Source organism: Telopea speciosissima, chromosome 4 (assembly GCF_018873765.1).
Source record: "Telopea speciosissima isolate NSW1024214 ecotype Mountain lineage chromosome 4, Tspe_v1, whole genome shotgun sequence".
Classification (NCBI taxonomy): domain Eukaryota; kingdom Viridiplantae; phylum Streptophyta; class Magnoliopsida; order Proteales; family Proteaceae; genus Telopea; species Telopea speciosissima.
The window spans coordinates 30916932-30932917 of NC_057919.1; the positions used below are offsets into that span (position 1 = coordinate 30916932).

The following is a 15986-nucleotide window of genomic DNA, read 5'->3' on the forward strand; positions in this document are numbered from 1 at the left end:
GCTTTCAATTCATGTCTTCAATATGGTTGTAATAATTCTAGTTTAGTTTCAAGCTTTCTGGTTTAAGTTCCTAAGTTGATGACAAGACTTGGAGATTTAGAAGAGGAAGCCATGCAAGGTTTGTTCAAGTATTCAAGCTCTTCAATTACATTCATGCAAGCAATTTCAGTCCGTGTCAAGCACATCCAGGTTTCTACTCTCTAAACTCTTAATCTCATTCTCCCTCTCTTCTATCTCATTCTCTCTTCTTTTATCTCATTATCCTTCTTCTTCTTTTGTTTTTTTTTTTGTGTGGTTATGGTGTGTGGCTGCAATTTATCCTTTCCAATCCGTATTAGTTTGATAGGTTAGATGGATATGTGTTAGGACGCCAATTTAATTCATGCCAATTTAATTCGTTAGATGTTTGTGAGTTAGGACGTGTTAGTTTAATCATCATTAGTTTAATTTAGTACTTTAATTAATTTTGGTTCACTTTGCATTACTTTAAAGTGAGTAAAATAGGGTCGCGTATATCTTCTCGTGTTCGACCCAAGCTAAGATTGACCCGTACACTTGCAGTATTATTTTAACTCAAACAATCTTGCGTGGCCATCGTGAGAGACATTATACGGCTTTCAGAAGGAGAGGAGAAAGCAGTGAATAATGTCTCCCAGATGGCACGACTGGTCTTCTTGCCGAGAACGAGTGGGAAAACTTCTTCAGATAGTGAGGCCAAGAGCAAGCTGTGAATCATGGAGTCTTGACGATGCCATTGAGCACTCTCAGTTGGATCAGTGGGACATGGAGTGGACCCGTCAAGGTGGCCAAACAGATCTTGGCCAGCAAGGAACAGTTCAACTTGACTTTGCCAAAACAAATAGTTCTTGGAAGTTAGCTTTATTGAGATATAATGGTGGGCATTAGGGAAGGGGGGGAAGCGAAAGAAGCAAGACCAGTGGCTGTAGAGGGAGCCATGGTTGAGGAAGTAGAGAGTTTGTCCCCCATTAGAGAAAAAAAAGAATGCCTAGGAAGAAAACTCATTGGAGTGTTTTAGGCTCTGATTACCATGTTGAGTTGCAATATTATGCCATGTTTCATTGATTTTCCAATGGAGAATATTTAATGGGTACAGTGGTTAAGATATCTCACTAAACAGAAATGGAAGTAAATATTACATTACAATTGGAATACATAATTTCCATGTAGAACCAATCCCAGAGATCTTGAGAATGCTTGGGCACCACTCCATATCACATGTGATCACAGTTACCATGTACGATGGATTCCAGAGATCTTGAGAATGCTTGGGTAGCACTCCATATCACATCTGGCAAAACCAATATCACATGTGAGGAAAAAGAGGGAGAGAGTGTACCGTCCTATTAGAGATGAAGTACTCAGTCCAAGTTCTTTTGCCTTTCATCTTGATATTCTCTCTGAGTCTCTTCATTGGCAAATTTGGTGTGGCTCAAAATACAACCATACCCTTCAATGTTGGGGTGGTTCTTAATTTCAATAAACTGATTGGGAGAATTGGGTTGAGTTGCATCTCCATAGCTTTGTCTGATTTCTATGCCGCTCACAGTTTCTACAAAACAAGACTGGTTTTCCACACCAGGGATTCCAAGAACAGTGTGGTCCGTGCTGCTTCTGTGGGTAACTAATATCTCTCTATCTTTCCTCTACTATTTGCCTTTTTGTATTTTTAGTCTTTCCCTTCTGCTATGGTAAAATTTCCTTGTCTTGTATAATGATAGGAGTGCAAATTTATTTAATTTGAGAGTGAATATGTTGGAAATCAGGAGATATATAAATGAAGTTCTTTATTGATGTAGCTCTTGACCTTATAAAGAACATAGAAGTACAAGCAATTATTGGGCCACAAACATCATCCCAGGCCGATTTTGTGATTGATCTTGGAGACCAAGCTCATGTGCACATTATCTCTTTCTCTGCAACAAGTCCATCTCTTTCTTCAGTTCAAACTCCTTATGTTGTTAGGGCTTCCCTTAGTGACTCCTCTCAGGTAAAAGCAATTGCTTCCATTGTCCAAGCCTTCAGATGGAAGGAAGTTGTACTGATATATGAGAATACTGATTATGGTAATGGAATTGTACCTTATTTGGTTGATGCCTTCACCGCAATTGAGACTCGTGTCCCCTATAGAAGTGTCCTTTCTCCTTTAGCCACCGATGATCGAATTCTTTCAGAGCTCTACAAGTTGATGACAATGCAAACTAGAGTATTTGTTGTTCACTTGTCATACTCCCTTGCTTCTCGTTTCTTTCTTAAAGCAAAAGATGTTGGAATGATGAATAAATAATATGCCTGGATTATCACAAATGGGCTATCTAATCAATTGAATTCCATGGATGCCTCAGTTGTTCATTCTATGCAAGGTGTACTGTGTGTTGAGCCTTATGTGCCCATGTCTGATAAACTTAAGAATTTTAACATCAGATGGACACAGAAATTCCACAAGGAAAACCCTGATATGGAAATATTGAGTGTATAATGCCAACCGTGCCTCTCTTTCCATTTTTTACACATGTGATATGCCTTGATATGCAAGCCATGGATCTCTACACATAATATGGACTGATATGCAAGAATCCTCAAGATATGGAAACCCAATATTCTTTGAACACTTTCCTTGTAAAACCTGTGAGCTCTCTCACTCCTTGTAATCTCTATATAAACTCCAATTGGAGAATCTAATGAAGTGTGGGATATTACAATCCTTAACATGGTATCAAGAGCCTAACTCAAACAAGTTTTTCTTTTCTTTTCCTAGGATCATCTTCTCTCAATGGGGGACGGTGTCTCCTCCTCCTCAACCGTGGCTCCTTTGGCCACTCCTCAACCGATCTCTAATGCTACTTCTCTTTCCCCTTTTCCCAATGCCCACCACTACATATCCATTAAACTTACTTCCAAGAACTATTTATTTTGGCAGAACCAGGTTGAGCCGTTCCTTGATGGCCTAACTTTGTTCGGCCATCATGATGGCTCCTCTCCTTGCCCTGATGATCCAACCGAGAGTGCTCACTGGCATTGTCAAGATTCAATGATTCGTAACCTTTTACTTGCTTCTCTTTCGGAGGAGGTGTTTCCTCTTGTCCTTGGTAAGCGCACTAGCCATGCTATTTAGGACACACTATCGACTGCATTCTCTTCTCCATCCGAAAGCTGGATCATGTCCTTGACCATGGCCTTACAAGAATTAAGTCAGAAGCCTGATGAACTTGTTGTGGATTTTTTAAAGCGTGCCAAGACCATTGCCGAAGAGCTTGCTGCAGCAGGTCATGTTGTTTGTCCGAGTGCTTTCAACCTTCATATATACCGTGGTCTAAAACCCGAGTTTGGTGCCATGGTCTCTTCTCTGCTTACCCGGACAGACCCAGTTCTTTATGATGATCTTCATGCCATGTTACTAAGTCACAAATTCCTTCAGAGTTCAACCTTGAACAAGCTTAGTATTGCAGACTCTCCTCCACCGACTACTCCTACAGCCAACACAGCCCAACGAATGGGCTCTGATTCAGATTCTACCCCTCCCACCTCGCAACGTGGGGGTCATGGTGGACGTCGGGGTCATGGTAGCGGTGGTCGCGGTCGTGGTGGTCCTAATGGTGGTAATTCTTTTGGGCTTTTTTGGTGTGCAACTTGTCGCAAAACAAACCATTCCACTGATAGATGTTATCCCTCCTATCCTTCACCCAACCAACCCATATCACCCACACCCCACCCTTCCACGGCCTTACCTTGGTACCCGGATACAGGGGCTTCACACCATGTGAAGCCTGATATTCAATCCCTCTCACAGTTCGATGAAGACACAGGACAAGATCAGTTATATGTTGGTATCGCTAAGGGCTTACCCATCTCTCATCTGGGTTATTCTTCTCTTCCATCTCTTTCCAATCGTAGTTTGCATTTAACTAATGTTCTCCATGTTCCCCCTATCTCTAAATGTCTTCTATTTGTTTAGCAGTTCTGCCAGGATAATAATATTTATTTTGTTTTTTATCCATCTCATTTTCTTGTGAAGGATCAGGTCACCAAGGCCACACTACTGTCAGGACCGAGTAAAGGGGGTCTCTATGAACTCCTTTCTCCTAGTCCTCCTTCTGTTCATTCTGCAGTTCGTTCTTCTGTTGACATCTGGCATCGTCGATTAGGGCACCCGCATGAGCGCTTACTCCATCAAATGCTTAAAATAAATAATTTATCGTATTTTTCACGTCTTAGTACTATTTGTACGGCTTGTCAGTTAGGCAAAGGCAGTAGACTTTCTTTACCTGTTATGGACAGTCGTAGTTTATTTCCATTAGATTTAATTTACAGTGATGTGTGGGGTCCCTCACCCACTCCGTCTTTATCTGGTCATAGGTTTTATATTATTTTTGTGGATGATGCGACAAAATTTATATGGTTTTATCCCCTTATGCGCCAAATCAGAGGTTTATAGTATTTTTCAACAATTTCAGGCCCTAGTTGAACGCCATTTTGATAGGAAAATTAAAGCAATTCAAACAAACTGGGGAGGAGAATTTCGGACTCTTCCCACATTTTTTACCAGACTTGGTATTCAACATAGGGTTTTGGCACCACATACCCATGAGCAGCAAGGGTCTGTTGAGCGTCATCACAGACACATTGTTGAAACAGGGCTTTCCCTTCTTGCCCATGGGTCGGTTCCCCAACATTTTTGGAATTTCGCTTTTGAAACCGCGGTGTATCTAATTAATAGAATGCCCTCCGCGGTCTCCAATGGGGTGTCTCCTTTCCAACTTGTTTATCACAAATTACCGGATTATAATTTTTTAAAGGTTTTTGGTTGCTTATGTATCCCATATTTAAGACCATATAACAGGCATAAGATGGATTATCGTTCCTTGCCGTGTGTCTTTCTCGACTATAGCCCTTCTCATGCTAGTTACCGTTGTCTTCACATACCCTCCACTAGGATGTACATTGCATGTCATGTTCGCTTTGATGAGCATTCCTTTCCATTTTCTAAGTCTATTTTGGGTCCTTTTCCTGGCTCAGTTGCTTCACCATCTTCTGCTTGGGGTACTGCCCCTATTCGGCTCTCTCCTTTGAGCCGTCCCTCTACTACGGGTGTGCCCTCACCCTTACGTACACCCACTGCACCTCTACCTAGTGAAGTTAGTCCTTCACCATCACCTTTACCTATGCGTAATTCGCCCTCACCTACGGTTACACCATCACCCATGGCTTCCCCCTCACCTTTGGACACACCACCATCTCCACCCAGGAGAACACGCCTTCTTAGTAATCTCTATGCCGCCACTACTGCACCCGCCTTGGTGCCATCGCTGCCTCATGCGCTACATGTTACTAATGATATTGTTGAACCAAGTTGTTTTTCACAAGCATCCAAGGTTGCAGAGTGGCGTTCTGCCATGGCTGATGAATATAATGCTTTGATCCGGAATGGGACTTGGTCCTTGGTGCCACCCAAGCCAAACATGAATCTTATTGGGTGCAGGTGGGTTTACAGGGTTAAATGGAAAGCGGATGGCTCCTTAGAACGATATAAGGCTCGCCTAGTCGCCAAGGGCTTCCATCAACAGCATGCCCTTGACTATGGTGAGACATTCAGTCCTGTGATCTAGCCCACAACCATTCGTTGTGTCCTCTCTATTGCGGTCTCTCAAGGCTGGTCTATGCGTCAGTTAGACGTTAGCAATGCATTTCTTCATGGGCAGTTGGAAGAGGAGGTCTTTATGTCCCAACCGCCAAGGTTCATTGATTCCAATCACCCAGACTATGTCTGTCGCCTACACAGATCCCTCTATGGCCTTAAACAGGCGCCTAGAGCATGGTTTCGAAGGTTATCTGATTTTCTTCTTCTCCTTGGATTTCATGGGTCCAGGGCAGATACGTCACTTTTTATTCACCGAGATGGTAATCATGTGACTTATATTTTGATATATGTTGATGATATTTTAGTTACCAGCAGTGATTCCTCATTGATCACCTCTTTATTAGAGCGTCTATCTGATGAGTTCTCCATCAAGGATCTCGGCGATCTTCATTTTTTCCTTGGTGTTCAGGCCACTCCACACTCCAGGGTCTGCATCTCTCACAGTCTCGTTATATTTTGGATCTCCTACGTCGCACTGGCATGACTGACTGTAAACCAGTGACCACACCCATGGCTAGCACTAAGACGTCATCGGATGCAGGGGGTGCTCCTCACCCTAATCCTACTGAGTATCGTTCTGTTGTAGGTCCCTTGCAGTATGTGACACTTACCAGACCCAACGTGGCGTTTGCAGTTAATCGTGCCTATCAATACATGCATGCATCCACCTCTTCTTATTGGCAATTGGTGAAGCGTATTTTACGCTGCTTGAAAAGCACTCAATCTCATGGTTTGTTAATTGAACGGTCCCCTAGCCGATCCTTGCAAGCTTTTTCTTATGCGGATTGGGCTGGGGATAGCCTAGACCATAAGTCTACAGGGGGATTTGTTATTTTTCTTGGTCTGAATTTGGTCTCTTGGACCTCCCGTAAGCAAAAGACAGTGGCACGCTCCTCTACAGAGGCCGAGTACAAGGCCTTGGCTGATGCGTCGGCCAAGTTGATATGGCTAGAATCACTTCTTGGTGAACTTGGATATCCGATCTCTGGTCCACCCATTTTATGGTGTGATAATATAGGGGCCACTTACTTATCGGCCAATCCAGTGTTCCACGCAAGAACCAAGCATGTGGAAATGGATTTCCACTTCGTCCGTGATCGTGTGGCCAAGAATCAGCTGCAAGTGCAATTATCTCAACCAAGGACCAATTGGCTGACACACTCACGAAGGCACTTGGCACTGCTCGATTTCGATTTTTAAGGGACAAGCTGAAGATTCGAGTCCCTGAATCTCCACCTTGAGGGGGTGTATTGAGTGTATAATGCAAACCGTGCCTCTCTTTCCATTTTTTACACATGTGATATGCCTTGATATGCAAGCTATGGATCTCTACACATAATATGGACTGATATGCAAGAATCCTCAAGATATGGAAACCCAATATTCTTTGTAATGGTAACCCAACATTCTTTGAACACTTTCCTTGTAAAACCAGTGAGCTCTCTCACTCCTTGTAATCTCTATATAAACTCCAATTGGAGAATCTAATGAAGTGTGGGATATTACAATCCTTAACAGGAAATAGCTACCCTCAACACTTTTGGACTGTGGGCATATGATACTGTTTGGGCACTAGCAATGGCAGCTGAGAAAGTTGGGGCAGAGAATACCCACTTCCAGCACCCACAAGTTGTTGATGGACTAACAGGCATTTCAACTCTTGGAATCTCTACAATAGGTCCTAAACTTCTCCAGGCAATCTTTGAGACAAAATTTACAGGCTCAAGTGGAGAATTTAGCCTTGTTGATGGACAACTACAATCATCGGTATTCCGATTACTCAATGTAATAGGTGGTGGAGGAAGGGAGATTGGGTTCTGGACCCCAAGAAATGGAATTTTACGCGAACTGAATGCAGTTGATACAAAATTTTACTCGTCTTTGAATTCCAATCTCGGTGATATCCTATGGCCAGGAAATTCTACTACTGTGCCTAAGGGTTGGGTAATCCCTACAAATGGGAAGAAATTGAAGATTGGAGTTCCTGTTGGGCAAGAATTTACTGAATTTGTGACGGTAGCAATAGATCCTACTACAAATGCCCCAATTGTCACGGGGTACTGCATTGATGTTTTTAATACTGTAATTGGGGAACTGCCATATGCTCTTCCTTATGAGTTTATTCCATTCATGAAGTCTGATGGTACAAGTGCCGGGACATACAATGATTTGATCTACCAAAATTATCTCCAAGTAAGTTTAGATTTATATTCTGACAATTAGTTGTGGTCCTTTTCAGTTTCACCATTATAAGGTGCATAATTATTGTTTTATGACAGAAATATGATGCAGTGGTTGGTGATGTAACTATCAGAGCCAATCGGTCCATCTATGTCGATTTTACAATGCCATTCACAGAGTCTGGGGTAACAATGATAGTTCCCATCAAAGAAGATCAGAGAAAGAATCTGTGGGTTTTCTTGAAGCCTTTAAATTGGGATCTATGGTTTACTACTCTGGCTTTCTTCATCTTCACAGGCTTTGTCATCTGGGTTCTCAAACAAAGAGTAAACAATGATTTTAGGGGTTCACCTATAAATCAGCTTGGAATGATCTTCTGGTTTGTCTTCTCAACAATGGTTTTTGCACATAGTAAATACTCTTCCTCTTCTCTTGTTTTATAGATATTTTCTACAAAAAATCCACTTGGTAGTAGTGGACTAATACTAATAAAAGTTTATTCGATGGCTACAGAAGAGGTCTTCTGCAACTTGGCGGGGTTTGTTGTTATCATATGGGTTTTTGTTGTGCTCATCCTCACATCAAGTTACACAGCAAGCCTAACTTCCATGCTGACAGTTCAACAGCTTCAACCCACTGTCACAGATGTAAAAGAGCTCATAAGAAATGGGGCTTTTGTGGGGTACAAACAAGATTCATTTGTGTTTGAGATGCTAAAGCAAATGAGATTTAATGTGTCCAAGATTAGAACCTATGCAAGTTTAGAAGAACTGGATGAAGCTTTATCTAAAGGGAGTGATAATGGTGGTATAGCTGCTGCTTTTGATGAGATCCCTGACATGAAACTCTTTCTTTCAAAATACTGTGACAAGTACACAATGGTTGGACCTACATATAAGGCTGATGGATTCGGCTTCGTAAGTCCTCTCTCTCTCTCTCTTTCTCCTTCACCCCTCCTATTGTAAGTATTTGTGTGGGTGAATTCCTTCTATTTGTATTTCTTATAGGCTTTTCCAAATGGTTCTCCACTGGCATCTGATGTTTCGAGGGCAGTATTAAATGTAACTGAAGGAGTAAAAATGTCGCGGATTGAGCAAGCATGGTTTGGGTAGCACAATTGTCCAGACCTTAGTACCAAGGTTTCTTCATCTAGTCTTACACTAGATAGTTTTGGGGGATTGTTCATCATCACTGGAGCTGTTTCACTGCTAGCCCTCTTCATATTCTTACTTATTTTCTTTCGTAACTATGAGAACATCATCAGACGTGATGATCCTAACACTTCTGAACTGAAAAGAATTGTTGAGATGGCAAAAAAATATGATGAAATGGATCCTTCCTCTCATGACTCTAGAGTAACTAAAAATCACAAAAAAATTACTGGAATTGCATCAAGCATTGAAGCTTCACCCATATCTATTGCACCAAGTCCACCTACAAGTCCCTCCATTACAGACAGGTATTGCAATCCTTTTGGAGAAGAAGACCAAGAGCGGGCATCAACCAGTTCCTCTGGTATGGATGGAAATGTCACTCCCTTGGAAGGTCAAGGGAGTCCATTTAGTACGCACTCGAATGTAGATAAGAGGCAAGTTACGGAAATAATTTCTACTGAGATTATTGGTTGAGATGCAGTAAGGCAAAGTATGCCCTTGTAAGCAATGTCTAATTTTGTAAGTGACAGATACATTAATGTAGTGAAGGTTTATACTATGAAACCATGAGCATTGTTATTATTCTTTTTTTGCTAAAAGATCATATATATTAAGGAAAAAAAAGAACTGAAAAACAAATCAAAGGGCCAAAGCCACGCCCCAGAACGTGCAAAATGTTTTCCCCACCTTCGGCAATGCCATCAGCAAAAACAAAATGCCAAAACTAAAGGAAATCCGGGTTTGAGTGGAGGTGGTGGCATTATCCGTGTCTAGAACGGTAATTCTCTTATGGCTTTTGCTAATTCCTGTGGCGTTTGTTCCAATACCGGAGCAGAGTTGAGAGCTCTCGTGGATGGCCTTCGCATGTGTGCTAAACATGGGCCACACGTTTTGCCATTTTAACTCGGATTCCAAAACCATTGTTCAGCTTATCTCTATGAGATCGTTTTGGTTCCAAGAAGCTATTCATTTGATTGATAGCCTGGAAGCGAACATGATTTTTTCATATAGAGAGAGTAACCACGCTGCTGATTTTCTTGCAAACCTAGCCTGCAAGTCAGAACGTAGTACATCATTCCGGTCGCAAAGGGAGCTTCCTGCTGATCTTTCCCGCATCCTCAGAGAAGATAAGGCTGATTTACCAGTTTTCCGATATTAGTTGTTTTTTTCTTGATTGGGGTTTGGGTTTCTGGATTTTGGAAAGGCATGAGTTGTGAGAGTGTTCCTTTTGTCTCGTTGGGCAAGGGTAAGGCGGGTTATGTCCCCCCTCCCCCCCCCCCCCTTGTATTTTGTTTATATTTCTATTTTTAATAAAGCTTTAGGGGCTTCCCCAGATCCCAGATAATATTTGGGTTAAAAAAAATGTACTTCTTGATTAATATTGTAAGATTTAAGCCCAAAAGCATTAACCCACATTACAGGTCAATTTTGAAAAAGATTTGAATAGCTTAAAAAAATTCCTATTAAGTTTCACTTTGAAATTTGACAAGGGAACAATCTGCATAATCTCCTATCCAACAGTTAGAATATATATCGGGCCTGCATGTTCAGGCTTTTAAAATTTTGAATTTGAATAATTAATGGAATTAAAAAGAACTAAAAAAGTCTATTAATGTGAGCGACTTATTAAGATAGAAGTTAGAAACTAAGGAAAGCTTAGTTTGGACTACCATGAGCTGTAGTGATGTACCTCCCATATGTGGGACTCACTGATTAGAACATCCAAGCCACAATTAATTTGACAAGGGGTTCTGGTTCTAGACCAAGTCAATTGTCATTTGGCAAACAATACAAATCCCATAAATGCTTAGTTTCGGCAACTTGACATTACTCAACCAAGGGAGCTCCGACCTTAAAATGCAGCGAATGAATGTCAGTTCTCTAAGAAGTGAGAAAACCAGAATAACCTTGGTGCTATATTCGTGCTATAGGTGAAAGCCACAGAGAATGGGAATCTATTCACCGTGGTGCTTCAGATGCGCGTAGGAGGGTCAATCTGGAGAGTATTTTGAGGAACATGCTAAAACCCTATAGGGGTTTGTGAACCCTAAGATAGTGTGGTGATGGCAAATTTTCTCCGTATTATTTTATAGTTTATTGTCTATATTTTTATGTTATGTAATAAATCAACTATTTATCTGTTTACACCCAGATTTCGCTCCACTACTTCACGGTCAAGTGAGGGCACTCGGCCACAAGGCACTCTGACCAAGTGGGTTGACTGAGGCATCATGGCGCTTTTCGGTCAAGGTTGGTTTCATCGGCTAAGACGATAGACAGTTACCATTGGTGGTTTTCAGCAGTCTGGGCTAGGAAGGTGTGTTAGCCTTAACATGGCACGGATGTGGCCGATAATCAAGGAAACCGTTCCTTACGATTATCCTTACCATATAAAATAAGCAGGAGGAGCAAGGAAGAGGGCATCAATCAATCACACAACAAACCTGCATTTTACTTATCTTTATTTTCCTTGTACTGTTTTCTTTTCCTTTCATGATGGTGTGAACTTAAGGTTTTTCTTGTTTTTACTTTATGCACCCTTATGATTTGTACTGTAGATTGTTCACGTCAAGTAATTTGAAGTGCAATTCCAGTCCATTGTCAAGGTCATTTGGCCTGTTATCCTTGAGAAGTCCTCGGAGTACTGGGCTATGAGTAGAACTCTAAGCCGCCACAACTTTGCGAGGGTGTCTTGTTTTATTCCAGCCACACCACGCTGGCTGCAAGATTTTCAATACAACATTTTTGGCATGCCCGGTGGGACACTCGATAGTAATGGTGAATACCAGAGTGAGTTAACGCAACGAGGATAGCAACACTGATGAGTCTGATGGTGGTAATGTTGATCAGCTAGTCACCCAGGGTGAGCAACAGTTGGATGCTGCTGTGCCCCCTTTCGTGGCTGCGCTGTTGCAGGGGTAGGCCCGCACGGTCATCGAGACACAAGGGTGCCTAGAAACTGGGATAGAAGACATGAAAACCATCGTGGCATCCATGGCCCAGCCCTACAATGGCACCTAGGCCCGGTTCGAAGAGTTGTTTACGTTGTTTCTGGCCCAACAGCAGCCGCCTCAAATTACCCAACTATGTATAGGCCAGACCCCAGCCGTTCAAGTTGGCAGTGCGATAGGGACTGGAATCGGTCTGCCAACCACTCAGGGGTTTTACCCCAGCGTTTTCAGTTAAGCCGGTAGTTTATCTAGCTAGCCAGCACGTCCAAGTGCGCGACAGTTAGGATGTCACCCCCTCAGAATGGGGTTACTGCTCTAGCGTTGCAGATCTGGAATCCGACTGTGCCGGTCACCATGATTGGTCCAACAGCAGGTCCCCAGGCTGTTGGAGGAGAGCACCTTGGGCACACGAGTATGAGTTTTTATCAAAGGCCGACGGTGCCCAGGATGAATATGCCAAAGCCAGAATGGCCATATACCGGTCACTTTCCCCCACCTCCCAATGAGGGGTAAGCAAAGGTTCGGTAGAGGCAACCGTTGTTTGCGGATCAAGCCAATCAGGTACTTGTTAATCAGGTAGATTTGACCCAGTTGATCCAAGAGCAAATTAATCCCTGTTTCGGCCTATTACTCGGACGGTGTATAGGAAGCCTTACCCTGAGCATTACAACCAGTTGGATTTTGGGTATAATCAGAAGATTCTAGAGTTTGCTATGTTCTCGGGAGAGGACAATATGTCCACCGTCAAGCACATAGCAAGGTTTGTTGTCCAGTGTGGGAACTTCGGGGCTAACGTAGTCATGAAACTTAGGTTGTTCCCAAACTCTCTGACCGGATCAGCATTCACTTGGTACATCAACCTACCGGCTGATTCGATCCAAACTTGGTGTGAGATGGAGGATCAGTTCCATGCTCAGTTTTACCGGATTGACCCCCTCGTCTCCATAGTGGATTTGGCAAGTATGTGCCAATTGTCGGACGAATAAGTTGTTAAGTTTGTCAATAGATTCAAGTTGGCACGATACAAGTGCCCAACTATTTTACAAGAGCCAGAATACGCTAAGATGGCTCTCGGCGGGCTTTCCTTCGAACTGTGGAAGCATTTTGCTAGTCAAGAAATCCCAGACCTCAGTCAACTTATATACCAAGCAACCAGCTACGAGTTGCCCCTCAAGGAGGAGGAAGACCGAAGGGCCTCGTCCTTAGGAACTTACTATAAGCAACCGGCTTTGGCAATTATGGGGGCTACTACTCCCAGTTCAGTTAACTTTTTGGATTTTAAGGCCGATGAGGAATGCGAGGTTAGCATCACCGAAATCGTCTCGGGGAAGCCCTACATGTGCAAGGCTTTGTCTCCCATGGGCAAATGCATAGGGGCAAGCCCACTGCCAAAGCCGACTCCGGCCAGGAATCTAGATAGTAGGACCCAATATTCTTACGACATATCCAAGGCCAAGTCGATTTTTGACCATCTCCTTAAGGACAAGCAGATCAAGCTATCAGAAGGACATCATATACCTTCAATCGGGGAGATCAAGGGTGAAAGGTATTGTAAGTGGCACAATTCTTTTACTCATAATACTAATGGCTGTATCGATTTGTGTATGGCATTGCAGAAAGCTATTAATGACAGGCGCCTGAAGTTCCCAGACAAGGGGAAAGGCGTCATGCTGGTGGATGAGGACCCTTTCCCATCGGTTAACATGGTGGATGATAACCTGTTGTTTGAGTTAAAATAAAACCGCAAGCGTACGGGTCAATCGTAGCTACGGGTCGAACACGAGGAAATATACGCCACTCTATTTAACTAACTTAAAAGTAATGCAAAGTGAACCAAATTAAAGTGTTAAATTAAACTAATTAAACTAACGAAAATCAATGCATCCTAACTCATAAGCATCTAACAAAATTAAGGGATTAAATCGGCGTCCTAACACATGAGCATCTAACCTATCAAACTAAAGCGAATTGAAAGGAATAAAAATGCAGCCATACATACTAACCATATAAAAAGAATAAGGGAATAAAAATGCATCCATAAACCACAACCATATAAAATTAAAATAAAAGAAATAGAGGGGGAAGAAGAAGAAGATAGAGAGAGATAGAGGAGATGGAGAATGAGATTGAGAGTTTAGATAGTAAAACCTGGATGTGCTTGCATGAGATGGAGAATGAGATTGAGAGTTTAGATAGTAAAACTGGATGTGCTTGCATGAATGAAAAACTTGAATACTTGCATAAACTTACCATGGCCTCCTCTTCTAAATCTTCAAGTCTTGTCATCAACTTAAGAACTTAGACTGGAAGGCTTAAAACCTAAACTAGAATTAAGAACTTACAATCCAATTGAAGACTTAAATTGAAATTAAAGCATAAACTAAACCTATTATAACCATTAACTAAAAATCTTAAAAGCAAACTAGAACTTAGAAAAGCCAAAAATCACAAATTAGAAGGAGAAGAAGTGAAGAAATTTCACTAAGTGAATGAGCAATTTTTACAAGAGAGGTAGGGGGTATTTATAGGTGGAAGAGAGGAGAAGAGAGAAGAGAGAAGATAGAGGTGTAGAAGAAATATTCCCTAAGAAAAGAGAACATTCTCTTCTCTTTCCTCTTTTACAATGCCTTGAATCCTAAGAAAAAAAAAAAAAAAAAAGAAGAAGAAGAGAATATTGTTTACATAGACCTTCTATTTCTAGAAAAATAAACTTCCAATTCTAACAAGTGCTTCCTTTTCTTTGTAGATATCTTCTCCAAGCAATAAAATCAAAGCATCTTTGATTTTTCAACCTTCCATAGATGAAAAAATATAAATCTATCCCAAGTAGAATTCCAGAAGTGCCCTTGAGAAGTTGGAGGAGAGAGAGAGTAAGGGTGATGACTAGGATTCCTTCAAGAATAAATAAAATACCCATTCTATCTTTCAGAAAACGTGGAGCATGGGGTGCTTATATAGGCCTCACCATTGTGTTCCTTGCAAAAAATCACCCAAAATAGACCCAAATTTTGTCCAATTCGGAGTTAGGGGAGCCCAAGATATCTCAAGTTGAAGTTGGACTGTCGAGCCTTCCAAATGGAATCTTTCGGGTACAGTAAAGTAACTTCTGATAATTTTGTTAAGGCCCCTAGAATCCGAACTTCCGCTTCACTTTGTCCCCGTCCGACTGTTAATAATTTTAAATAAACCCCCTGTACACCATTTTCGCGCGTCGTTACGAAAACGGTTATAACTTCTTCGTTTCAACTCGGAATCAAGTGTCGTTTGAACCGCTATAAACTGACTCGATAGGCTATGCATCCATACTATTAACACCTTGAAAAAGCTTAAAAATATCTCCTTAGCATCATCTCCTCCATTTTCATAATAATTCACCTAAACCCTGAAAAGCACAAGAAAACACCGAGTAACTCTATCCAATGTGGTAAAATGTATGCTTTATGCCTTAAGATTTCACACATAAATGTGCTCATCACCTATCAAAGCTGCGCCTACTCAAGAGGAAGGAGCCGTTAGTCACGTTGAAGCATCTCCAGCATTTGTCCGAGGAGAAGAAGAAAGGAGTCGGCCCGGAGGCCATTGACCCACTGCCAGACCAATGGTTCCAATGGGGGGTTTGTGTGCATTATAAGAAGTTGTACGAGAATAAGCCTTAGGCCGGAGTCAAGCGCTCCTTCGGTGGACAATTAGCCAAGCGGTGAGGCTAAGCACGGGCTGCGGGAGCCTACGACTAAGTCGTCAGGCAGGTATCCCACCACTTGGTCTAACATGAGCAGTCGGGCGAGAGTCCCTACCAACAACAGGAGCAGGATGCGAAGGCCGGTTACCGTTAAAGAGGTCACACCGCCCGACCAACCAGCGACCGAAAGGAAGGCAGTGGCCACTGTCATCAACTAAGGACCGTGTGGCAAGGCCGTCAGCAGTGGTGCCAACGGATTTGCAATTTGCTATCACCATACCAAAGTAGGTGGCACGAGAGGGCTCACCAAGAAGGTTTTTCACTCCCTATCCACCTAGGATGGTGACTCCCCGATCAAATACTAA

At 42.2% G+C, this 15986-nt stretch overlaps 1 pseudogene; it reads left to right on the forward strand.

Moving 5' to 3' along the window:
- The first annotated feature begins 1369 nt into the window (after positions 1 to 1369).
- LOC122659912 lies at positions 1370 to 9465 on the forward strand (annotated as a pseudogene).
- Positions 9466 to 15986: the final 6521 nt, after the last annotated feature.